This window comes from Eubalaena glacialis, chromosome 4 (assembly GCF_028564815.1).
Source record: "Eubalaena glacialis isolate mEubGla1 chromosome 4, mEubGla1.1.hap2.+ XY, whole genome shotgun sequence".
In the NCBI taxonomy this organism is placed as follows: domain Eukaryota; kingdom Metazoa; phylum Chordata; class Mammalia; order Artiodactyla; family Balaenidae; genus Eubalaena; species Eubalaena glacialis.
Window position 1 is genome coordinate 8,322,229 of NC_083719.1, and position 27,191 is coordinate 8,349,419.

Here is a 27,191-nt window from a genome sequence, read left to right on the forward strand (position 1 = left end):
AGAGTGCATTTGTTCTCAGGAGTGGGTGGGAGCAAAGTAGCTGCAGAACGGCACAGAATGGGTGTGCGTCCAGCAATGGGCATGCTACCATTGCACATGCTGTACTCTCATGCGGGGATTCTTTCTTCCCCTCCTAAACTTAGGAGGAGAGAGTGGGTTTGCACAGGGAAGTAATGCTTATCTCAGCTCCTTTGCTGGCCCTAATGCAGCCTGAAGCATTGCTACAAAATACTTGCTGGGCCACATTCCAGGGCAGCCAGGCATGTGGGGTCCTCACCCCAGAGCTAACACACACTTAGGCATGATGGAAAGAATCAAGCTCAGTGATGATGTGATGTGCGTTCCTCAAATGCATAAAAATGCACATGGACAAATGGTGCAAATCAAACAGAGAACTGCCTGCCAGAGACAATCCCCCATGGTGTCTCACTAGCTCTGAAAATGACTACCAGATGATAAAGGAGAGCAGGCCCCGTGCAATCTGATTACCAGGAGGGACTGGCAAATCCATTAGAAGCAAATAGGCTCCTTCAAGTCCATTTAACTTGCTAAAAACAAGAAACTTTAAGTCTAAAAAATGAGTCAAGTTTTCAACTCATTTCTTACTGTCTTATATTTGCTGCATCCATCTCCAGCTAAAAGACTAGAGGTTTGTGTTTTGAGGTCAAATTTTGCTGCTGTTAAAACTCAAAGTTAGATCTAAGCCTGACACGAGGCAGAGAGCTAGAACCTTCAGTTTGTGGGCAACTTGCTCTGTTGTCCTCATCTGTAGAAAAACCATCGGGGAGGAACAGAAGTATTGAATAAGTCTGACAGAGCACCTTCAATGCATCAGACTGCAGAGTCTTCTGCATATGTTTTGTCACTGAACCCGCTATTCCAAGGCATAAGTAAGTTTATAAAGAATCCACTAGAAGAAAAATGGGGCAACCATTATGGAAAACAGTATTCAGGTTCCTCAAAAAATTAAAAATAGAACTACCAAATAAATAATCTAGCAGTTCCATTGCTGGACATTTACCCAAATGAATTGAAATCAAGGATCTCAAAAGCAACCTGCTGAATGGGAGAATATATTTGCAAACCATGTATCTGATAATGGGTTAATATCCAAAATTTATAAAGAACTCATACAACTCAATAACAACAACAACAAAATCCAATTAAAAATTAGGCAGAGGACCTGAATAGACTTTTTCCCAAAGATGACATACAGATGACCAATACATACTTGAAAAGATGCTCAACATCACTAACCATTGGGGAAATGCAAATCAAAACCACAATATCACCTCACACCTATTAGAATGGCTATTACCAAAAAGACAAAAAACAACAAGTGTTGTTGAGAATGAGGAGAAAAGGGAACCCTCATGCACTGTTGGTGGGAATGTAAATTGGTGCAGCCACTATGGAAAACAGTATGGAGATTCCTCAAAAAATTAAAAATTGAACTGCCATATGATCCAACAATTTCACTTCTGGGTATTTATCCAAAGAAAATGAAAATACTAATTGGAAAAAATATATGAACCCCATGTTCATTACAACATTATTTACAATAACTAAAGATATGGAAACATCCTAAGTGTCCATTGGTGGGTGACTGGATAAAGGAGTTGTGGTATATATATACAATGAAATATTGTTCAGCCATAAAAAAGAAGGAAATATTACCATCTGTGATAGGAAGGATGGACTTTGAGGTCATTATGCTAAGTGAAATAAGTCAGACAGAGAAAAACAAATACCATATGATCTCACTTATAGGTAGAATCTAAAAACAAAAACAAACAAACAAAAAAAACTAAGGTCATGGATACAGAGAACAGATTGGTGATTGCCAGAGACAGGAGGTGGGGAATGGGCAAAATGGGTGAAGGGGGTTGAAAGGTATAAGCTTCCAGTTATAAAATACGTAAGTCATGGGGATGTGATGTACAGCATGGTGATTATCGTTAATAATATAGCTAGTAATTGCATGTTTGCTAGGAGAGTAAATCTTACAAGTTTTTGTCACAAGAAAAAAATTTTTATAACTGTGACAGATATTAACTAGACTTATTGTGGTGACCATTTCACAATGTATACAAATATTGAACCATTATATTGTACACCTGAAACTACTGTAATGTTAAATGTCTGTTACACCTCAATTAAAAGAAAGAAGATCTCAAAAAGAAATCTGCACTCCCATGGTCATTGCAGCATTATTCACAATAGCCACAATATGGAAACAACTTCAGAGTCCATCAGCAGATGAATGGATAAAGAGACTGTGTTATATATATATGATGGAATACTATTCAGTCTTTAAAAAGAAGGAAATTCTGCAGTGTTTTATGTGGATGAAATTTGAGGACATTGTACTAAGTGAAACAAGCCAGTCATAGGAAGATAAATACTGCACGATTCCACTCACAGGAGGTATCTGAAGTAGTCAAGCTCGTTGAATCAAAAATGGAATGATGGTTTCCAGGAGTTGGGGGATTGGAGAAATGAGAAGTTACTAATCAGTGGTCATAAAGTTTCAGTTAAGCAAGATGAATAAGCTTTAGAGATCTGCCTAAAACATTGTACCTATATTGTAGACTTAAAATTTTGTAAAGACAGTAGATCTCATGTTAAGTATTCTTCCCAAAATTAAATTAAATTACATTAATTAATAAAATAAAAAAGAATTCACTACATTACAATAGGAGGGGTCTTAGCAGGTGTGCAGTCCATCTTTCTCTTAGACTTTTATTTAAAAACTATACTTTTAATAAGCACAATAAATGTGCATGCCCTCAAAAGATGCTGGCTCCCAGCTCTACCTCACCTCTGCCTTGCTCTATATCCTGAGAAGCCAGTAGGCTTTAGAGTTTCATATTGTATAGAGTATGTAATGGGAACAATGGAAGCAAGCTTAGTGAGAGGCAGAGGGTGACGAAGAGGTCTCTAAGCCCCAATGGTTAAGGATGATTTCATCAGACATAAAGATTTTAGACCAGAGAAGAAATGAGTGAAAACAGGGACAGAGGTTCTAGCCAGCCTGCTGAGGCCAATACGAATACCCAGAGTATGAGTGACCCATCAGACATCCCCCGCATGCCCTATGGCTAGATGAGGGACCAGGCCCTCAGAAACCGTAACATCCACACCCAGCTGATGGAGTATAGTGCTGTCCTTGCAGCAAACCATGCAGGATCATATCACACAGCTGACAACCAGACACCAGCAGAAGAAAAAAAATAGAAACAATGAAAAAATTTCCCCCAATATAAATATATACTACAATATTAAATAAGCTTTTCAAACCAAACACTATCTCCCCAACAAGATTCTGAAGTAGGCATCGCTGACCTAGTCTCTCATTTCACACAGAGAGCAGCTGAGGCCCAAAGATGGTCACTGACCTTTCTTCTTGGTGCTAGGAGCTAATCCCATGTTTCTTGACTCATGGTAGATTGCTCTCAGTGCTCAGGACTCAGTACTGCCCAAGACATAAGAGCAAGCTATGAAGATGATCATATAAACAGCAATCACATGTCACTTTGATGGTGATGTTGATATTTAAGGACCAGTATGAACACACTCCTCTCCTCCCAAAGTTCTGGACCATAAAGAATGTGTTCAAAGGACAGTTAGCCAAATAGAGTCCATGGTCTGAACCCAATTAATGGCTGAGCAAGTCCCCAGTAACCAGGAGAGAAGTGGGTTTTCTAGTAAATGCTCAGTTAGAGAACATGGCCTAGAACTGAGGCCAAACAAGGGTTTTCTATTCAAAACCTGACTCTTACTACCCACACAGCTAAAGACATCTGGATCCACCAGTTTGAACTGGAACAAAACAAGCTAAGGAAAATTCCTCCTGGCGATAGGTAGAGGGAAACCCTGTCCTGCTGAGCCTTCCTCAGGGTGGCAGGCACAGACCCTCAGATGTGCTGGAACATACACCTGAGGGAGCAGCCAGGGAGCCCTACTCTGTCTGAGCGAGTGGCACACCATGTGTGTAGGAGAGAGAGGCAAGAGATGGAGCATATTTTCCCCACCTCATGAAAATAGGAAGCCTCTGTAGAAGTTTCCCATCCCTTTCTAGAATGTGAAGTTGCCTACCTTACAGCCTTCACATCATCACCCAGTTCCTATACATTTAAAAACTTAACCCATTAATGTAATGGTAAAGAAGAAAGGCATTCCTTGTTGAACAAGAAACTGAGGGATTCCAGAAGGATGGAAAGTGACAGGGCACAGATAGAAGAAGGAAACTTCAGTCTAAGACCCACAGGAGGGCCCTGCTACAAAAGAAGAGAGGGATGCCAAACTGCCCTGTGACCAAGGAACCAGCTTGGGGCTGTGATCACAAGGGCACCAGCCAGGCGCTGTGGCAGCTCAGCAAAGAGTAGGAATCTACATACCTTCTCCCTTCCTCAGGTCAGAGAGCATTGCAGGAATGACCACATCCAGGCGGTGGAGGAAGAGCAGGATCTGGACAAGAAAGAAGTGATTATGGAGACAGAATCACTTAGACTGTCAGAGGATCACTCTGGCTACTGGTGGAGAACAGACTGCATGAGTTGCAGAGGGAAAGTGGGGAGGCCAGTGGGTGTGGCTGCAGTCTTCCAGGAAAGAGAGATCGTCTACAGCCTGGACTAGATGTGGGTGCAGGAATGGAGAGAAGGACAGAGATTCAAGGGACGAGCAGGATGTAAAATCAGTAAAACAAGGTCAGTGGTAGTGAATGATTGTTTCCCACTGTACCTGTGGATTCATAATGCAATGAAGTGCACTTAGTACTTAATACACTCCATTTACGCAGCTTCCAAAACTTGTGCTTTACTTCTCATGTTTGTAATTAACACGTATTGTTAAACATCTTGATATGCTATTTTGATTGTTTTTATAGTTAGTTCCATTTCCATTTTCTGTTAGTCTTCCTTTCAGCATTCTATATCTGCATCTGGGATCATTTTCCTCCTGACTAAAGAACTCCCTTCATGTGTTTTTGGAAAGTATTCTTAATTTTTGCTTCTCTGAAAGTGTTTTTATTTCACCTTCATATTTTAAGATTATTTTGCTGAATAAAGCATTCTAAGTTCACAGTTATTTTCTTTCATCACTTTGTGGGACTTGTTCAATAGTCTTGTGACTCCCATTGTTTCCCATCAGAAGTCAGTTGTTGGCCTTGCTGTTTCAAAGTCCTCTGCATTTTCAACACCTCTGAATGCTTTTAAGATTTCCTTTGTCTTTGGTATTTAGAAATTACAGTGATGTGTTTAAAGCTTGATTTTCTTTGTCTTAATTCTGTTGGGGTTCATAGGCCTTGATTTTGAGGCTTGCTGTCCTTCCAAAGTTTTGAAAAACTCTTGACCACTCTTTCTTCAAATATTGCTTCTGTTCATTTTCTTTCTTCTCTTTTTCTGGAACTACAGTTACGTCTTTTCATTATGTCTCATATGTTTCTTCTTTTCTTTATATTTAGTCTTTTGTCCTTCTATGCTTTAGTCTGGATATATTCTACAGCTTGTTTCCAGTTCACCCAAATATGATGTTATGTCCATCAATTAAGATCTCAATTTTATTTATTTTTATTTTTCCATTATAGGATTTCAATTTGAATCTTTTTATGGTTTCTAATTCTCTACTGAAATTCCTCATCTTTCAATTTTATTTCTTGGACATATTAATTACAGACATTTAGTGTTCATGTACAATAACTCCAATTTTTTATTGCCTAAAGGTATGTTTATATTACTTCTTTTTTTCTCTAGTTTTGGGTCAAGTCTTTTTGTATACCTGGATTTTTTTTAATTGGGTGCCAAATGTGTATAAAAAATTGTAGAGACTATTCAAGGCTTTGGATAAGGTTATTACCCTCCCAAGTGTGTTTAATTTTTCCTCTGGCAGATCATCTTTTTCTTGTCTAGGATTAAGCTGGTTGAGAGTTGTTTTTCAGTCTTTGTGAGTTATGGGATGTTTTCAGTTTAGCCTTACTTTGAGGGTGCAGGCCTTTCGTGTAATAACCAAAAACCTGGAGCAATTATAGGACTTCTCCTTCTTCTTAAAAGGTCCTTCACTACAATTTTTGACTCTTCAGCCTTGTGACACTACCAAAGGCTTTGCTCAGAATCTTAACTTCTCGGATGCCACATTTGTTTTCTGATTTTGCATTTGCTTTCTGGGCAAAAGCAACTGTAGATGCCAAACACCTCTCTTTATTTCTCATTTATTCTGTATCTTAGCCCCAGAAATTCTCACTGTCTTTGTATCTCTTTGAAGCCTTCAAACATATATATGTATATGTGTGTGCATGTGTGTTATAGCTTTTCTCACTATTCCCCATGGATCTAAAACCACACAGTCAGCCAAAAGCTGGCTTAGGAAGATGCTTAGGTTTCTGACTTGCTTAAGAGAATTGGTGATAGTGTCATTCACCAACACAAGGGATTCTAGAAAAGGACTCTGCAGTAAAGAGTTAACACAGTAGGCCTGACTGCTATCCAAGTTTAGCCCTTGGCTGAAGTCTGAGAACTTGACTTCTGGAGGGCTCCTGTCATTACTGATAAGAGTATCTTGCTGTGCCTAAACATTTTATAATAACTATTGGTTTATGCTGAACATCTGCTTTCCTTCTGGGAGTCTGGAATTTGAGTACGTGCCAGACAGAGGGTGCCAATGTGACCAGCCAAAACCCTGGGTACTAAAGCTCTAATGAGCTTCCCTTGTTGGCAACGTTTCACACGTGTTGTCATAACCCATATCTAGGGCACATTAAGTGCATCCTTTGTGAATCCATTTGGAAGAGGACTCTTGAAAGCTTGCACCTAATTTCCCACAGACTTCGCCCCATATGCCTTTTCCTTTGCTACTTGTGACCAGGATCCTTTTTCTCCATAATTAATCATAACCATGAGTATGACTATATGCTGAGTCTTGTGTGTCCTTCTAGGGAATCCCCAAACCTTGGCAGTGGTCTTGGAGACCTCTGAACACAGACCAGTTGAGTTGGGAACAAAAATGATTTCAGATTCGGATAGATTAAGTTTGAGGTACTCTTTATCTTACTTGACTTGTTATTTATTCATTGTTCTACCAGGTATTTCTTTGGTTCTCATTTGATCTTTCAACAGCACTAACATTGTTGACCATCCATCTTTCTGGAAACATGACTTCATTGCCTTTTACTGATCATTTGTCATGGGGTTTACTTCTTATTCTCTTCCTCTGACAAACTTGCAAGCACATGATTTTAGATTCCTGGGCCCTCTACTCTTTTCATGATATCCTTTCTACCTGGGAACTCTTATCCACACCTACAGCTTCAAATACCTCCTATGTACAGAGCACTCACACATTTACAGCTTTGGCCTCGATCTTCCTTTCAGGCTCTAAAACTGGATGCTGAACAGCCTACTTATCTCTCAGATAAATCAGAGTTACCCCAAATGCTGGGTGATTCCAACATTCCTATTAAAAACAAACCAACTGCTTTGCCTCTCAGCACCTCCTCTTCACCTACACTTTTCACTTTTTTCGTGCCTCCACTTAAACTTTTTAATCCTAGCTATCGCATAGTGTGTCTCCTCTCTGTCCACAATCCTTTCAATTTCTGGGTTCAGACAATAAGACTTTGTTGAGCATCTACTACATACATCCTGTTAGACACCAGGGATATGAAGATAGTTAACACATGGAACCCATCCAGTAAATAGTGGCAGACATAGAAATAAATAAGTACCATAAAGAATGACAAATGTGAATACAGAACAAAGTCAGGACATACAATGAGTGTTCAAAAGGGGAAGTGGTCAGATCTCCCAGAAGATGGAGGAAGGGATGCTTAAGCTACATTTTGACAGCTCAGTGGGTATTCTCCATAAAGACAGAATGGATGAGAGGATGAAATGCACACTGCAGGGAGAAACGGCCATGTCAAAGTCACTATGCCTATGGAAAACAGCAACAGAAAATGTCACAGGAACTAAGCTAATTTAAAATGCAAGGTATTAATTTTCTTAAAAGAGCATTCATTTGAAAACCTAACTACCAAGAGAATCTAATGAAATAAAAGAACTAGCGTTTCTAGAATTTTGCTGAATGATGCGGGGTTTGAATGATTAAGGCTCTGGACAAGTCTGTCTCCGTTAGCTCTCAAGAGAGCAGCTGGTAAGCACTTTCCTTTCCTGAGAGCAAGAGACAAGAGCCAGATTCAAGTTCCAGGGGACATCAGGGGAATGTGAGCAAAAAGGATTATGAGAGGAAATCTTTAAAAGGAGGGAATTATGATAAGGAAGCCAGTTAAAGACCCCAGTAGTCGGGGCAAAGTCTCTTCCCCAGACAACTCTTGATGATTACAGGGTGGGTGGAGGAGAGGCTCTCAGGGAGTGTCTGTTTGACCATGTCCTTTCCAAGGTTGTCCAGAGAATAGTTAACATCTGCTGTTTCAGAAGTTGGTTGCATTCACATCAGCATCAATTTTCCTATAGTCAATGTCACAATTACTACTCACAGGAAGGTTTGGGTGAAGAATGACTTCCTGGCACATCTCAAATCTCACCACAGTGTCCGCTCTGCCTGGCCCAATTGCATCCCTGGACACAGACACAGGACCCCAGCCCGGGCTCGCCAGAGCAATCACAGAGAACCCCTCGCTCGCCTGCCCCACTGCTCAGACTTGGCCTCGGGGAGCGTGTTCATTGAGACCCATAGTGTCCACAGGAGGAATTTTACCCCAGGACTTTCCTCCCTTCATGGGTGAAAAGGTGCCTCCTGAAATTCTCCCTCTGCTCCAAATGGTGCCCAGACAAAGGAGGACAGTCCAAGGATAACTGGTATTCGTTTTAACAACTGTCAAAAATTTTCTGTGGGTAAGTGGCTGCACTAGTTACCACTGAGCTTTTTAATGTGTACAAGACATGCCCTGCCCACCACCAAATAAATACATCCTAGGAAATGGGAAATTCAACCAAAGTGTCATAATTTGTCTATTGTTAACAAACACAATGATCAAAGAGTAAATCTCCAATATGGACATAGGCTCAGGGCAGAAAAAGAAAACCAATAGGAATAAAGTGATTGCAAATAATCTTGACTCATTGCCAACTTCAAAAGTATAGATTTTATTATATAATAAAGTTATATCTATGTATGCAAATATACTAATATAATACATAGTTTTTTTTCTAAGTCAACAAAAGTACCTTTATTTATATATATTATTTTTGCTTCCATGCTTATAAACACTTTTTACAGTATTGTGGCCTTAAAAAACAAGAAAGAAAATATTTCCTGCAATTTTCCCAAAAGGCTCCATGTAATTCAGAGAGCTCAGTGATGGTACAGTGATCGGCAAATAGACATAGCAATGTAATTCACACCCAGCCGTTTAACTTTTTATTTTCTAGACTGTCACCATTAGCTTGATTGGAGGATGACTTCTCCAAAGTAGTTCGCACTAACAAAGAGAGAATCATATCTATGACGACAAGTTCTAATTTTCATAATTTTCCCCTTTGAGAAAGCCTGTTGGTCAAGACAGTACAAAACCAATAATCATCATTCAAAAATCAAAAGCCTTAGTCCAGTCTCTAACCACCCATCACTTTGGGTAACAGAAAGAGTAGGCTGGAATTAGATACTCAATCAAGTATTTCCAAATGGCCCTCACACTTTTTATTTTCCAAGGCCCTTATGACAACTTTGGAATTTTCTATCTAAAATTGAAACATGATACGTGAATGCAGACAAATACCAATATGTCCAGAAATTAAATTTCACCTGTAAATTCATCCTGCCCCCAGGCCACTAACCAAAGATGATTTAGGTAAATTAATTAAATAGTTTAATTCTAGCACATGAAGAAATGATTTGTTAATTAAGCTGGGGAAATAACATATGCAAGCAACAGATGATAATCACACTGTCGGACGCATAACTGACTTGAAGAAACAGCATGTCTAATCCTAAAATTCACTGGTGCCCTGTTATCATTAGGTCATCCATTTATTCCATTAATCATTAATCTGTCAGGTAATGTTCTGGTCTTGTAATAACTGCAACTGTCTTTTGAGGGTGTATGGCACGTCAAGAGTGGTCCTAAGAACTTCAAAGATACCACAATAGCCCAATGAGGTAGGACTATTCTGATTTTCACTTTACGAACAAGGAAATAAAGAATTCAGGTTAGGTAACCTGTCCTGAGTTTGAAGCTAACAAGTAGAGGTCCTGGCGTCAACCTGGGAGTCCACCTCTGAGCCCCAGGCCTCACCCACTGTACCAGACTTGTGCCACCCACTGACCATCCTTCCCTGGGCACCGGGGTCCCTCTCGGGTATATTCTTTGTCTGTGATGGACGCTGGAGACCTCAGACTGGCAATCCTAAATGACCCCCTTGGAGCCCATACAACTAAGCATCTGGCCTGCTTTCTTCTGGTCCTGCACAGGGAAAGTGAGAGAAGCCACTGGAAAAAATAGACTGTTTTTAACTTCCTCTCAGACTGCAGAAAATATTCCACATATGTAAAATATTATCAAAACTCCATACCAGCCCAATTCTCAGTGTCAACTGTGATAAAAACAAAGCATCACATGGAATGAGTTGGGTAACTAAGGGTCACTTGATTTCACAGCATCAAATATATCTTCCTAAACTGACAAAATTATTGTAAAAGCAAAATATACAATGTAAAGTTGTATAATGTATTTTCTCTGCATTTGATATTTTAAACAAAATCCTTTATTTTTCTTACCTTGTTGGTATAAACTTGCCAACTATTTTTCTTTGGAAGGACTGTTCCCACTTTGAGATTATGCCCATCCTACTTCTTTGGTTTTAAAAAAGTCCTTTATCTTATAAAATGATAGAGATAGTAGATGGTACTAGTTTTACTTTGTTTTATATTCAGTATCCTATATGGCAAAGTGAGATGTTGACAACGTTAGGTTGATCAGGAAAAACTATTGTTGTGATTGTCTTTTTAAAAATCTGCAAAATCTAAAAGTGGAGAAATAACCTTATTTCTCTTCACTGACTGCCCAGCATTTATCCCTCAGGTGGAGATTCTGGGGTCCTGTTTCATGCTCTGAGTCAGACCTTTAAGGCCAGAGTGGCATCTCAAAGTCCTACTAAGACCTCATCTCTGCTACCTTCTTCAAGCTGCAGGACATAACTGCCATAGGACTTTTTTTCCTCTTCTTTTTTAAATTATTTTTATGCCTGTTCCAAAGTTAAGCTGGATTCATCGAAGACCCCACACTAGAGGACTTTCTCTTTTTTTAATCAAAGTATGTATAGTTGATTTACAATACTATATTAGTTTTAGGTGTACAACATAGCGATTCAATATTTTTATAGATTATACTCCATTTAAAGTTATTACAAAATAATGGCTATATTTACATTCTGGGCTGTACTATATATCATTGTACCTTATCTATTTTATGCATAGTAGTTTGTATTTCTTACTCCCATACCCCTATCTTGTCCCTCCCCACCTTCCCTCTCCCCACTGGTAACCACTGGTTTGTTGTCTATATCTGTGAGTCTGTTTTTGTTTTTTTATATACATTCATTTGTTTTATTTTTTAGGTTTCACATATAAGTGATAACATAGAGTATTTGTCTTTCTCTGTCTGACTTATTTCACTAAGCATAATACTCTCTCGATCCATCCACACTGTTGCAAATTGCAGAACTTGCTTCTTTTCCATAGCTGGGCAATATTCCATTGTGTGTATATGTAGATAGATAGACGATAGATAGATAGAAAGAGAGAGAGATAGATAGATCACATCTTCTTTATCCATTCATCTGCTGATGGACACTTAGGTTGCTTCTATATCTTGGTAATTGTAAAGAATGCTACTATGAACATTGGGGTGCATGTATCTTTTTGAATTAGTGTTTTTGTTTTCTTCAGATCTATACCAGGAGTGGAATTACTGGATCATATGTTAGTTTTATTTTTAGTTTTTTGAGGAACCTCCATACTCTTTCCATAGTAGTTGCACAAATTTACATTCCCACCAACAGTGTACCAGGGCTCCCTTTTCTCTACATTCTTGCCAACATTTGTTATTTGCAGTCTTTTTGATGATAGCCATTCTGACAGATGTGACATAATATCTCATCATAGCAATATTTTTTGATCTATTTCTTAAGGCAAAATAAATAAAAGCAAAAATAAATAAAGGGGACCTAATTAAACTTAAAAGCTTTTGCTCAACAAAGGAAACCTTCAACAAAATGAAAAGACAACCTACTGAGTGGGAGAAAATATTTGCAAATATGACCAATTACGGTTTAATATCCAAAATATATAAACACCTCCTACAGTTCAATATCAAAAAACAAACAACCCAATTAAAAATGGGCAGAAGACCTGAATAGACATTTTTCCAAAGAAGACATATAGATGGCCAACAGGCACATGAAAAGATGTTCAGCATCGCCGGAGGACTTTCTTGATACAGAGGTGAAAGTTGCAGACTTGGAGTCAAGAGATCTGGGCATAGATGCTGTTTCCACTCTGTCTGAGCAAATCGTTCAATCTCCCTCAACTTCTCTTTTTCCATTTCTGAGTCAAGGTGTACGATCTCTGAAGGTCATGCACTGATCTTACCTTTTATGTGATTCTATCAACTTCCCATCTTCAAGCCAAATCAATCAATTTCAAGCAGAAGGACCTTATGCTTCAGACCCAAGTTTATTGGCATCTGTACAGTAATAATACTTCCAGAACATTTCTTCTTGTGCTAAGGGAGGTGCTATGAAGGGAGGTGTGGCTCTTCTCTGATGCTGGGAAGTCCAAACAAGGGCAAGAAGACCTACCGTGCATAACAATGCTTTTACAGACTTCATGGAGGGGGATGCATTTTGAAAATTAGGCAGCAGTTAGCCATCCTTTCCCTCCTCCATTTGATCACAAATTCAGATGACTTTAGGAATCAGGCAGCTCAAATAAAGAGAGAGCGAGCAGGAGCCAACAGGGAGTGGTGAGGACATGGTGACTTGGAAAGGGGACGTCCTACGAACAGGCATTCAAATTCAGATATTTTCATAACTCCGTGCCAGCCACATTGAATAAGACTGTCACCTGAATCCAGCCCCCGTGCTGTCAGCTTGCAACTTCACATCTGGACTATTCAGTGCCTGAGAAAGGGTGTTGGTCCTTGGGAGACACACTTGAGAGTTTGGCTCATCCTGTCAAGTAGGAAAGGAACGACATGCAGGCACTCACAGTAGTGTGGGAGCCACTGAAGGTCTGTTCTCTCAGCGGCCCATCATCTAGTGTGAAATCCCACAGCCTTCCCCCAGAACTGTTTCAGGCTTTGTGGGGAAGAGGGGGCCTGAGTGCATCGGGGGCCAGCATTGACCATCCTGCTGATGCTGTGGTGTTAGCCACGACTCAATGTCTCAGAGTGAGGACTGCTCGGACGGGAGAAGGATGCGTGTGAAAGGGGAGTGTGAGGATTCCCCAAAAGTGAGGAGCAACTCCTTTGTGATAGGTTAGAAAAAAAAGAGATTTTTAATGACTGACACACTGGACAGGGGGGCAGGTAAGTCTTGTGGGAGAGAGTTTATGGGGAACTTCGTTGGAAAGGGTTTCATCCCTTAAATGCTTCTCATAGACCTCTGGAGACTGTCCTACTTGCACCTAGGTTTAACCTGTCTATTTCTGCATTGTAATTCCCATCTTAAATTGCCCCATCTCTTCAGGAAAGACATTTGCATAAGCAGGTGTGGGCGCAGCTGGGGAACTTGAGACACCAGGTTGAAAAGAGGAGCCCTGTCTTACTTCAAGCAGTCTGCTGAGTCCCACAGAGAAAGCAGCAGCATATCCAGGGATGCGGGGCTGCTCAGAAACCCAGCATCCAGGGAAGAGCAGACACAAGTGGGGAAGGACCCTTTACTGCCTGGACAACTTCAGAAGAACAAGGATCTGGGAGTCATGGGAGCCGGTTACCTGATGGAGGAAGCGGGCCTCTGAGAAGTGTAGGAGGAAAGAGATGACAACCAAAAGATGTGCAAGGGGTTCAAATATGCATTAAATGTCCTGAAGGGGTGAGCCAGTGGGGTCGCTGAGTTGAGAAGACATGGCGAGGCATAGCTTAGAGTAATGAGATTATTCCTGCATTCACTTCTTTATGTTATTGTTAAAATGAGAACTCCAGATCTGTCCGTCTCCTTTTTTTGTACTTATAACTGTTGAAGTCCATAATTGTTCTCTTGCACATTTGGCTAGGAAATCCAGTCTTCACAGGAGCCCCATGGAACATTCTATCTAGTCCTAAAGCGAAATCTGTCACATCGCAGTAGCATAGTCTTTCTCCCGTTCTGTGTGTAATGAACATTGCCTTTCCTGGTGGGTTTTAAAAAATATTATTTAATAAAACCTTGCCAAATTTACTTTGCAGAAGTATCTTTTATGGAAAGCAGATGGAAAAAGCTAACCTAAAAATGCAAATCATAGCACTATAATGACTTCTTAATTTTAAAAGTTATGGATCCAGCTTCCCAGGAGGGACTGAAAGAGATGGTGACAACAGCTGCACAAGAAACTTCAAAACTGGGAGGTAACGGAAAAACAAAGGGAGGTTGTAGAGTTGCAGAGATCATAAAGAATATTCCTTGTCCTGAAATGTGTCAGTTTGAGCACTCACACGTGTTCAATTCCGCAGCATTTATTCAGGTAAAGAAAAAGAACAAAGACACCACCAATCCCAGGATAAAGATTACTCCCAAATGTGTCTACACATGCCACAAGGAATATAGAGTTCCAGAAACACGTATTTAATGTCCTTCCTCCAAATTTCTGCTCAACTCCTCAGACAGGGACATGAAACCACAGTTCACAAATGCTCCCAACTCTAATATATTTACTCAGATGTTAAACTCCTCCTGAAATGACCATTTAACACAGAGGTTTCTTTATATTTTTGTAACTGGCCTCTCTTGAAACTCACTGTTCAAGAGGGTTGAACTCAAGCACATTCTTATTTTTGTAGAAAATAGTTGGGTTTCCTCCCCAATCTGTGTTTCCTCCCCAATCTGTGTTTTCTACTGTCAATTAACCCCTCTCCTTCTCTTTCCTGATATAGAAGAGATTTTAGAAACAGTTTCAACTTACCAGTAAGTTTTAATATTACCCTTGTGAATAAAATTCAATATATATGCAAAATATGCCTCTTTCACCTTTTCAATTCTTTGCACTTTTTGGGTTTTTAAAAATTTTTATTTTATATTGGAATATAGTCGATTAACAATGTTGTGTTAGTTTCAGGTGTACAACAAAGTGATTCCATTATATGTATACCTGTATCTATTCTTTTTCAAATTCTTTTCCCATTTAGGTTATTACAGAACACTGAGCGGAGTTCCCTGTGTTACACAGTAGGGCCTTGTTGGTTATTTTAAATATAGTAGAGTGTATATGTCAATCCCAGACTCCCATTCTTTGTACTTTTTGAATAGCAAGTGACCACAGGTATTAAAATACACACATGCAATCTCCTGATTAACACATTGAGAAGTACATCCAGGAACTGATCCTGTCATCGGTGGCGTCACCTCGCCGACACACTGTTCAGGGCCATCTGGCCTGTGTCAGAGTATTAACTGCTGTCCTCTGGGTGAATGGCTGACACGCATTTACTTTCTCGATAGAGCCGACAAATTAAACAGCTGGAAGTATTTTCAAATTTCTGTCTGGGGACCAGTTAATATATCGGAACTCAGCATGAATTTGCCTCTGAGATAAAAGTGTAAAAGTTGTTCTTTCTTTTTCCTCTTTTTTTTTTTTTCTGTAAGTCACCTCCTTCCCCCCCTCCCCCAAACAGAACATCAATAGAATATCATGTCTTTCAAGTTCTGATCACAGGTTAGAGAAAAGAAAAGGACTCTAAACTCAGCTGTCATTTGCCTCCTAATGGAAAAGTGAATCAAAATTTCGCTGGGGGAAGAAACCAGAGGAGGAGGACACGCTATAGCTTGTGGCTGCTCTTTCCCTCCACCAGAATTAGACACAATCTACTAAAACAGCTCCACTGAAAGCCAGTAACGGGAGTCATTTGGTCTGCCATGTGTGGGGAACACGAGTCATTGGGGAGCTCTCAGTCAATTTGTAGGTTCGGAAAACAAACACCGTCACTGTAGCATCATAGCATTCGGCAGAGAGTAGAATGCAATATAAAATGCTTCATCTTGAACTGCATCCTGGGCATTAAGCTCCTGGAACACCGGGAGCTTCCTCAACATTCCTCCACTTCGGTGGGAGAGTTTCTTTTAGATACTCCACCCCACGCCCGGCACCACCGCCCATGGGGCCCTGCCATGGAGGGTGGTTCCAGGAGGATAGGTCATGCTCATCAGAAGGTTTCGCTCATTAGCGCCTTGAGCTACTTGATGAGACTCAACATGCATAAGCATCCAAACAGAACTGGCCATCTAACAGATAGAATCCGACAGCATTTGGACATGGACCGAGAACCCTTGCAACAAAGCAGTGCTGTCTGATCACTTAGACAATACAAGCATTTCAAAGCTAATTGTCTTTAGTTTGGGGTCGTTTTTACTTAGCTCACGTGGCTACATCATCTTTCTTGGTTTACAGCTATAAGAATGTTAGTTACAATGGGTTCCAAACATAGTAACTGTGTCAGGGTAGGGACACGAAGAGCCACTGGGCATCCTGCAAATGCATTTTTAGAGAAACTTTTGGAACCTAGAGGCACTCATCAACACCTTCCACAAAGAAGAATAAAATCATGCAACACGTTGGAATGTTCTAGTGACTTTGACCTGTGTCAACTAAGCTAAGCTTAAAGCACATTTCCCAGGTTCCCGTCCCTGTGTGGTCCTGGGTTAGTGTTGGCCACAGGGCACATTTTGCATGAGATTTGGAATGCAGAAGTGAAGTAGTAGCTATGTCTTTTTAAGCTCTGAAGGTCCACGCGGGGCTCCAGGCATGGTGGCAGCTCACAGACGTTGTCACTGACCAGTTGGCTGACCTTGGTGGTGTGGGGCAGCTCTCCAGGTTCCAAAAGTAGGGAGAGACTGGGGTGAAGTGAGTGAGGCACTGGCCTCAGGGCACACAATTTAAGGGGGAATCAAAAAACCCAATAATCAAGATAGATACTGTATTAATGTGATTTTTTAAATGAAGGCAGAAAAATATACAGTGAACAAATTATCGCAATATTAAATAGACAGGAGGGGTCACAGTGCAGGAACAAGCCATATAGCAGTCTGAGACAAAAGGAAAAATCACAGTAATATTGATCTCACAGGCCACGAGGTCTTCTTCAGCTTGTCCGAAGCGTGGCACCGGCACATGTGTAGCTCTGTAGCAGAGGGTATGTCTGCCCACAGCACTGATGGAGACAGCGAACGACATCTGCACGTTCCATTTTTCCCTCTCAGGGTCCTGCTCTTCATCCTTGGGTGCTCCAGTTTGTCTCTATGCCCTTCTACATGCAGCTTTCCAATTGTCATTCAGGTGGACGTACAGCAACTTCATGCTCAGCCCTCAAAGCAGAAACTGGATACCATGGCAACAAGTAGCACAGAAGGTTGCAACAGCATCCCCATACTTCATACCACTGTTGTGGTTCTACTTTTCTGATTGATAAGGACATGATTGCTGTATACAAACTAGATTATGTCAGCTAGGAATACAACACAAGTTCCAGGAGTGGTAAGGTCAAATTGTACAGAGAAGTAGCTACAGCTTTCTCTCTCTGTCTGTGTGAGCCATCTCTTTGACGTGGTCAAGATGTTGCCTGGTGCATTCTTTTGCTAAATTATCAGAGGCTCCATATCAGTGGAGCCTACTGTTTATACCTGATAGAGAAACAGATAACCAGGATGTCCCTGTCTCTATTCCGGGGCAGAGATATTCCTCATCAAGTTTGGATTAGTTTTTTCTTTATCAGCGATAAAGACAAAGCCATAGTCCCCTGAAGAAAGCATGCTAAATAAACTCAAATTCCACAAACCTGGGCCTCACTGGAGGAAGCTACTATTGTGTTTGAAAGCACAAGTTGCAAAGTTCAGTCAAACTTAAAATATAATTAAAAGAGAAGAATTGTTTATCTTCTTTAAGGATTTTTATGAAGGTTCCAGATTATGAAATCATGGATTCGCTTCTGAATAATTTTGGTATTGTTATATGTCCTGGAGCTGGTTAAGGTAGAAACTGGGGTCATGATCATGAAAAGACTCTCATAGAATCTCTGGGGAAGACACCTGCTTTTTGAGGAATTTTGGCTCAGTTGGATAAATCACAGTTTATCAGAGAGTGAGCAACTTTGCTGCTGAGACTTGCTATGAGAAGAGCTGGAACACAGAGAGGTGGGCACCCAAGGGCAGCTGTTGGAGATTAGAGACTTCATTGTCGAGGGATCCATTCTCTGTGACAGACCTAGACCAGGGTTTCTTGATCTCAGCACTACTGATAATTCTTTGTTGTAGCGGGGCTCTCTTACACATTGTAGAATGTTGACCAGCACCCATAGCTTCTATCCACTAGATGTCAATAGTCCCACCTCCCCCAGTGGTGACAGCCAAAAATGTCTCCAGACATTGCCACACGTCTGCTGGGTGCCAAAAGTGCCCCCAGTTAAGAACCACCACTGGTGTAGATGACAACACAGTCTCCTTCTAGCTACCAGGGCCAATGCTGGGGTAGCAAAGTCAGAAGTGGAGGCCAACCCAAGATCAGACATTGAGAGTTCAGAGGCAGATAAGGATGAAGTCTGCCTACAAAATAAAGGCAGGTTGTAGACAAGGAGAGGCTGATACCAAGTCCATCACCAGAGATACCATTTGCCAGATAAAATTCAAGTCAGGCTCAAATGAGGGACCAACTAGAAGACCAGACTGGGGAATCTGAAAGCATATTTTGCACTGATGTTGTCGACATCATGTATTTAGTAACAGAGATTGGAAAGATTGAGGACCTTGAGAACATGTCACTAATATTTAAAGACAAAGCTTCTCAGCCCTTTCAGGTAAAATTGATTGTGTCAGCTAGCTATTGCTTTGTAACAAGCTGCACCAAAAACCCAATAGCATAAATGGTACTTTTATTTCTCTAGAGTCTATGGGTAAGCTGGGAGTTCTTCTGGTCCTTACTGGGCAGTTCTGAGGCACTTAGGCTTTCTCATGTACTTAGAATAAACATAATGGAATATCTAATGTGATACATTTTCATCTTAACTGTTGAGACAAAAATCACTATTACTGGTTACTAAAGTATCATTCCACAGGAATCATAATAGTTAGATTCTTTCTGTCCTGTCACCACAACTATTATTATGCTGTCAGCCTGGCAATCAACAGTAGGCACTCTCGCCAACACTAATTTCTCTCTCTCAGCTAATAACCCTTATTTAAACCTTAGCTCCAAATAACTTTGACCTTTTTCTAGAAAATAGTTGTATTTTTTAAAAAAATCATTTCTTTTTCTATATTCCCTATCATTCAAATTGTGCTTTTTGTTGTCACACGGATCCTTGCTACACAAAAAAAATGGCTTTACATTTTAAACTGACATTCACTCTCAGTCCTAAATAATAGTTCACCAGTTGCAACACAGATGTAACAATGGCAACAAAACCAGCAAAACAACTAGCGTGTACTGAGTACCTACTGTGTACCAGGCAGAGAGGCCATGTACATGGATAACTCTTTTCATCTTCACAATGACATTTTTTTACAGACAAAGAAACTAAGGTACCAAAAGGATAAATGACTCACCAAAGGTCACTCAGTTGATACAGGGGTCAGGATTCAAACCCCAGCAGTCTGATCCTGAGCCCCTGTTTCCATCTATACAAGCTACTGCCTCTCCAATGTTGAATAAATTACAGATATTCAATGAAATTTTGATTTTTTGATAATCATTATGAAGTTATAATTTCTTTTTTTGAAGAAAAGTTAAATATAAGTGCAGCCATTTGGTTAAAAATACAAAATTTGTGATCACTTTGAAATTCAAACACTGCTGACTTGGCTAACTAGAGACAGTATTAATTCCTTTAATTTGCTTTATGTAGATATCACTGTAGGCAAAACACAAACACAAATTATTTAGTGTAACAGGATGCAATCTCTTGCTATAATATACCATAACTTTGTTTCTGCAGCACTGCTCTAATTGACTCTGATCAAACATTTTTCAGTTATGTGGTGTTGTTAAGTTTGGATGTTTCAAGAAATTGAACTACAAATGGTATAAGTCAGGGAAAAAAGAAGCTCAAGTATGAGAAGGTACAGTTTCATCAATAGTTCTCTGCAGCCTCCAATTAAAATGTAAATTCATCCTTTAAGAGAAAAAGAATGATTTGATCAACTGAAAATTTATGTGGGAGAAGAACATGTGTCAGTGAGTCAGAAAAGCTTCGGGCAGGGGAAGGATGACATGGCAGCAAATTAACCTTTTAAGGAAGGGAGGCATTGGTGTAATAAATGCATATGAAATATAAAACACAGGTTAGAATTCTTTCTAACAAAACTAGTAAAGTGGTCATTTGAAAATCCATCTGCAAATAAATAAGGAAAAGTATTTTGGGGAAGAAACATCAATAAAATTATGAGCAGTATCAAAGAACTGGTTTCTCATAGAGAAATGATATTAAGAAAACTGAGGATGGTACCTACCTTTTTACTAACTTAAAATATATAACATTATTTATATTTTTGAAATAAGTTCTTTTATTGCAGTTAAACACAGAGATGGAGACATTACAAGGCTTATGTATGCATTTCAATGAATTATCAAGAAGTAAAACATCCACGTAACCATTACCTAGGTCAAGAAATAAAACATTTCCACACACCACAAGCCCCTTCGAGCCTTCTCCCAATTACTACCTCTTGATTTTTCCCCAAATGTAACAACTCTCCTGACCTTAACGCAACAGAAGTTTCCCTTTCTCTTAAGCTTTATAAGATACTGAATCTCACAGTCTCATATTTTTTCTGTCTGCCTTCTTTCTTTTAACACTATGTTTGTGAGATTTATCCATGTCATTTCATTCTGCAGTATTTCACTGATTTTCATGTCTGTATAGAAGTTCATTGCATTATTGAATTTACCAAAATCTATCCATCCTACTGTTTTTTTGGGGGGGGGGGTTGAATTCTAATTTATTTAATCTTTTTTTAATAGATTTTTATTGGGGTATAATTGATTCACAATACTGTTAGTTTCTGTTGCACAACAAAGCAAATCAGCCATATGCATACACATGTCCCCATATCCCCTCCCTCTTAAGCCTCCTTCCCATCCTCCCTACCCCATCCCTCGAGGTCATCGCAAATCACTGAGCCGATCTCCCTGTGCTATGCTGCTGCTTCCCACCAGCCAACTATTTTACATTCGGTAGTGTATATATGTCAACGCTACTCTCACTTCACCCCAGCTTCGCCCTCCCACCCCATGTCCTCAAGTCCATTCTCTATGTCTACCTCTTTATTCCTGCCCTGCAATTAGGTTCATCGGTACCACTTTTTTTTTTAGATTCCATATATATGCATTAGCATAAGGTATTTATTTTTCTCTTTCTGATTTACTTCACTCTATATGTTAATGGACATTGGGGTTGCTTCTCGTCTAGAACCATTATGTCTAATGGCACTGGGAACGTTCTCACACACAGCTTTCGGTGCACACATGTCTGCATTACTGTTGGGGGTGAAATTGTTGAGGCATAAAGTATATGTGTGTTCACTTGAGTAGGTCCTGCTGAACTGTTTTCCAAAGTAATAGAACCAATTTACATTCGATCAGTAAGACAAGGGAGTTTCGGTTGTCCATATCCAGCCATCACTTTTATTTTAACTGAAAGGTAACTTGATCACACCACAAACTAATAATCACAGGCAGTGATTTAACTCCCAGCAAATCTCTTCCTGTCTTCCCCAGTTTCCTCAGCACCCTGGTCACAGAGAACTTCAAGACCTTTTCTTCCTACTTCCCTGACCACATTCGCTCCACTGACTTTGATTATCCACATGTTGCCTTTGTCATCCCCCAGTACTCAACTCGTCACACAAGGCTTTTCCACCACCACCTGTAAATCAAAGGTGGTGTCCCAAACCCCCAAACCACCCAGAACACCTGTCATCATTTACTCACTTGTTCCAACCATAACCATTTATGCAACATTGACTGTGTGCTTGTCACTGAGCTCACACTACAGATAAAAGGTGAATAAGACGTGGACTCTGTCCTGAAGAGCTTACAGTCCAACAGGGAAAACAGATATGAAAATGAACAAGTGCGATAAGTTGTAATAAGCATAACTAGGGAAATAGAAAAATATATGGACGTTACACAGGAATAAAAAGAAAGGATTCAAAAAAAGAAGAAGGAAAGACGGAAGGAAGGAAGAAAGAGAGAAAGAAAGTCAGTTTGCCTGAAAAGAAAAGATAATCGATGGAACTTTGAGAAGAATCTTGAAAGCTAAGTAGGAGTACTCCCAGAAAGGGGTTAGGATTCACGCAATATAGCAAGGAAACAGGAGCAGAGGCGGAAGAGTGGAAACAGCCCGCTGCCCTGGACCAATCCTAAGTACATCGACAGAGCTGGGGCTTAGACAAAGCTGGAGAGAATCTCTGATGTGACCCATAACCTCTGAGTCTCTCACTGTCCATCCCACCATAACCTCCCCACACCCAGACCACCCTTCCTGCTCCAGTGCCCCTTCCTCTCTCCCTCCCTTTCCATCTGGGGCAGCCTCATGGCTGAGTTTCCACAGTGGCTGCCTGATGCTGAAACACCCCAACTTTCTTCCTTTTCTCTTCTTGCTCTAGACTGACTGACAAAGGGTTAACAGTCACGAAGAGTGAGTCTCCAAAAAAATGGATTCGACCTTGCCTGCATTTTCTCTGTTGAGTCACTTCCCCAAAGCCCAAAAGACTCTTAACGCTCTGTCAATTCTAAACCAGCTTAGCAATAGGAACAGACTTCTGCTGTCCTGAACCTTCCACACTCTGCTGGATTATTTTTTAAATTAATCAATCTGTAATGCATGTATGGAGAACCTTATGTACAAAGCATGTAAATTGCTGAGCGAGCACTTCATGGGGTGGACCAGGAGTTATACACAGTGGTGAGAGAATGGCTCACTGTCATCCCCCCAAAATGGTCCCAGATCTCACCAGCCTACAGTCTGACTGAGGAAATAGACATGAATCAGAGTTCCAGAAACAAACGCCAAATTACAGCCAATATAAAAGCACAAGCAACCTAAATGTCCATCGACACAGAAATGGACAAAGGAGATGTGGTATATACACAATGGAATATTACTCAGCCATAAAAAAGAATGAAATAATGCCATCTGCAGCAACATGGATGGACCTAGAGATTATCATACTGAGTGAAGTAAGTCAGACAGAGAAAGAGAAATATCAGATGATATAGCTTACATGGGGAATCTAAAAAAGGGTTCAAATGAACTTATTTACAAAACAGAAAGAGACTCACAGACTTAGAGAATGAACTTATGGTTACCCGGGGGGAAGGGTGTGGGGAAGGGACAGTTAGGGAGTTTGGGATTGACATGTACACACTGCTATATTTAAGATGGATAACCAGCAAAGACCTACTGTACAGCACAGGGAACTCTGCTCAATGTTATGTGGTAGCCTGGATGGGAGGGGAATTTGGGGGAGAATGGATACATGTATATGTATGGCTGAGTTGCTTTGCTGTGCACCTGAAACTCTCACAACATTGTTAATCGGCTATACTCCAATATAAAATTAAAAGTTTAAAAAAAAAATAAATAAAGACACAAAGGAAACATCCATGGTTCTCACAGTATATAACGGAGGAAGGACCTGGAGGGGATACAGGGAACCTTTTCTGAGAAAGCAGTGCCTGACTCCCCCAGAGGAAGAGCATCTTTCTTCAACTATGTGGAGCTGAGGAAAGGGGGAGAGCGCTCAGGTCATGGGGAAAGAAAGCGTGAACAACGCCAAGATGGCGGAAGGAGGGCGGCACCATTGAGGAAGTGAAAACTGACAAGTGTGGCCAAAGGGAAGAGTGTTTGGGGGAGCATTTCTGGGATGAAGAGAGGGGAGCACATAAAAAGCAAGCTATGCAGAAACTTGAAGGCCAGCTTGAGAATTTTAGATTTGAGTTTGTACTTCCGATAATGTCTCAGTAACTCCTATGGGACCAACATCCCCTCAAATTATTAAAAAGAAAAAACTCCCTTAAACTGTTAAAAAAAAAAACAAAAAAACTTGAGGCCAGATATAATAAGCAACTGCCTGAAGGGTTCTGGAGGGTGACTAAAGCAGGCAGAGACTGAAGGGATGGTGATGTTTATTTGAAAAAGGGGCAGGAGCTTGGTTGTGTCTTTTGCTCTGAGGACAGGCCCCAGTGTGTAGCATGCAGGAGCAGGTGAAAATTTGCAGTCTTATTGAATTACAGATGACAAGACAGAGATGGAAAAACCCCAGCATCTGGAAACCATGGGGGGTGAGTGTCTGGTAGGAAGAGAGCCCCAAATTCTGTGCATGAACTCTGCCCGCATCTCTGGCTGGCTCAGGACCGTGCAGGCCCAGCTAGAGCTCAAAGAACCAGACTCAGCTAGAGTTCCATGCTCCACCAGGAAAGCAGTTTCCATTTTTGAGTTAAGCCTTTGAGCTTACAGTTTGCATTAAATCATCACAGAGGGTATTTTGGGTCACTGCTTTTTATTAAGAGGGTGGACTGCATGACCAGATTTGTATTTTTGCATTTTCCAGTGCTGATTCCGACTTTATTATATGGAGCAGATTGTGGGGCAACAGGGGATGCAAAGAGGCCTTAGGAGACAGCAGCCAAAATCCCACGGGAGGCCATGGTGCCCCAGCGGGCCTGGAGGACGTGACAAGTCGACATGGGGTCACCAGAACCTGGGAAGAGATTAAACAGGGCTGGGGAAGCACGAGGGTGAGGAAGGCCTCCGAGGTCTCCGACTAGAAACCCGGGGGTTGACGTTCACGGCAACACACAAGACAGAAAGAAGACCACACTTGGTGAGGAACGTGCATCTGCATTCAGACAAGCGCAGTGTAAGGGATATTTGAGATATCCCAGTAGAAATGTCAATATAGAAGTTTAATATAGGATCAGAGAATAGTCAGAGCTGAAGATATCAATTTGTGAGACAACAGGGTTTCCAGGTAATGAAGATATGAGTATGGGTGAGATCCCCTAAGGATAGAATCTGGGGTAGGGAGAAAAAAGGACCCAAGATCCAACCTTCAGAAATGCCACAGTTTCATGGCCAAGTTGAGTGGGATACGCCTGCAGAGGAAGTAGAAATGGCAAAGTCAAAAGAAACCAGGAGACGTTCCACTCACCAAAGGCAGCTAGCTACAGCGGTTAAGGGCACAAAACTCCTAACCTGCTCTCATCTGCAATTCAAATACTTTATCCTAAGTTTACCCATAAACTCACCCTGGACTGTTTTAAGATTTAACCCTCAAATTCACCCTAAAACCTAATCTTCCTTTAAGGTACCCACCTCCTCCTAACATGTAAGGACCAGTGACATCAGTACATTTCTCCATGCTCTCACTTTCACTCCATTCAGATCTGGTATCTGCTCAGCAGTGCATCCTCCTCCTCACAGGGCTCACATCATCCCAAAATGATAAAGAATATCACAGAGTCACCTGAAAGCATAATTTGAGAGTCTGATCTGATCCCCTAAAAGTGACCTAAAGAAAGAAAAAAAAAAGTTTGGCATGAGCAGGACTGAGAGTCTATAAAAACTAACATCTTAAACATGTGAGTGTCCATGTGAAAGAACCACTTTTATTTTTTTAATTAATTTTTTAAAAATATTTATTTATTTATTATTTTTGGCTGTGTTGGGTCTTTGTTTCTGTGCGAGGGCTTTCTCTAGTTGCGGCAAGCGGGGGCCACTCTTCATTGCGGTGAGCGGGCCTCTCACTGTCTTGGCCTCTCTTGTTGCGGAGCACAGGCTCCAGACGCGCAGGCTCAGTAGTTGTGGCTCACGGGTCTAGTTGCTCCGCGGCATGTGGGATCTTCCCAGACCAGGGCTTGAACCCGTGTCCCCTGCATTGGCAGACAGATTCTCAACCACTGCGCCACCAGGGAAGCCCTTAATTAATTTTTATTGGAGTATAGTTGCTTTACAATGTTGTGTTAGTTTCTACTGTAGAGCAAAGTGAATCAGCCATACATGTACATATATCCCCTCCCTTTTGGACTTCTTTCCCATTCAGGTCACCACAGGGCATTAAGTAGAGTTCCCTGTGCTATACAGTAGGTTCTCATTAGTTATCTATTTTATACATAGTATCAATAGCGTATATGTGTCAATCCCAATCTCCCAATTCCTCCCAGCCCCTTCCCCCTTGTTATCCATATGTTTGTTCTTTACGTCTGTGTCTCTATTTCTTCTTTGCAAAGAGGATCATCTATACCATTTTTCTAGATTTCACATATATGCATTAATATACGATATTTGTTTTTCTCTTTCTGACTTACTTTACTCTGTATGACAGTCCCTTGGTCCATCCACATCTCTACAAATGACCCAATTTCATCCCTTATTATGGCTGAGTAATATTCCATTGTAAATATGTACCACATCTTCTTTATCCACTCCTCTGTTGATGGACATTTAGGTTGTTTCCATGTCCTGGCTATTGTGAATAGTGCTGCTATGAACATTGGGGTGCATGTATTTTTTTGAATTATGGTTTTCTCAGGGTATATGCCTAGTAGTGGGATTGCTGGGTCATATGGTAGTTCTATTTTTAGTTTTTTAAGGAACCTCCATACCGTTTTCCATAGTGGCCGAATCAATTTACACTCCCACCGACAGTGCAAGAGGGTTCCCTTTTCTCCACACCCTCTCCAGCATTTATTTTTTGTAGATTTTATGATGATGGACATTCTGACCAGTGTGAGGTGACACCTCATTGTAGTTTTGACTTGCATTTCTCTAATAATTAGTGATGTTGAGCAGCTTTTCATGTGCCTCTTGGCCACCTGTAGGTCTTCTTTGGAGAAATGTCTATTTAGGTCTTCCACCCATTTTTGGATTGGGTTGTTTGTTTTTTTGATATTGAGCTGCATGAGCTGCTTGTATAGTTTGGAGATTAATCCTAGTCTCTTCAATAAGTGGTTCTGGAAAAACAGAACAGCTACATGTAAAAGAATGAAATTAGAAC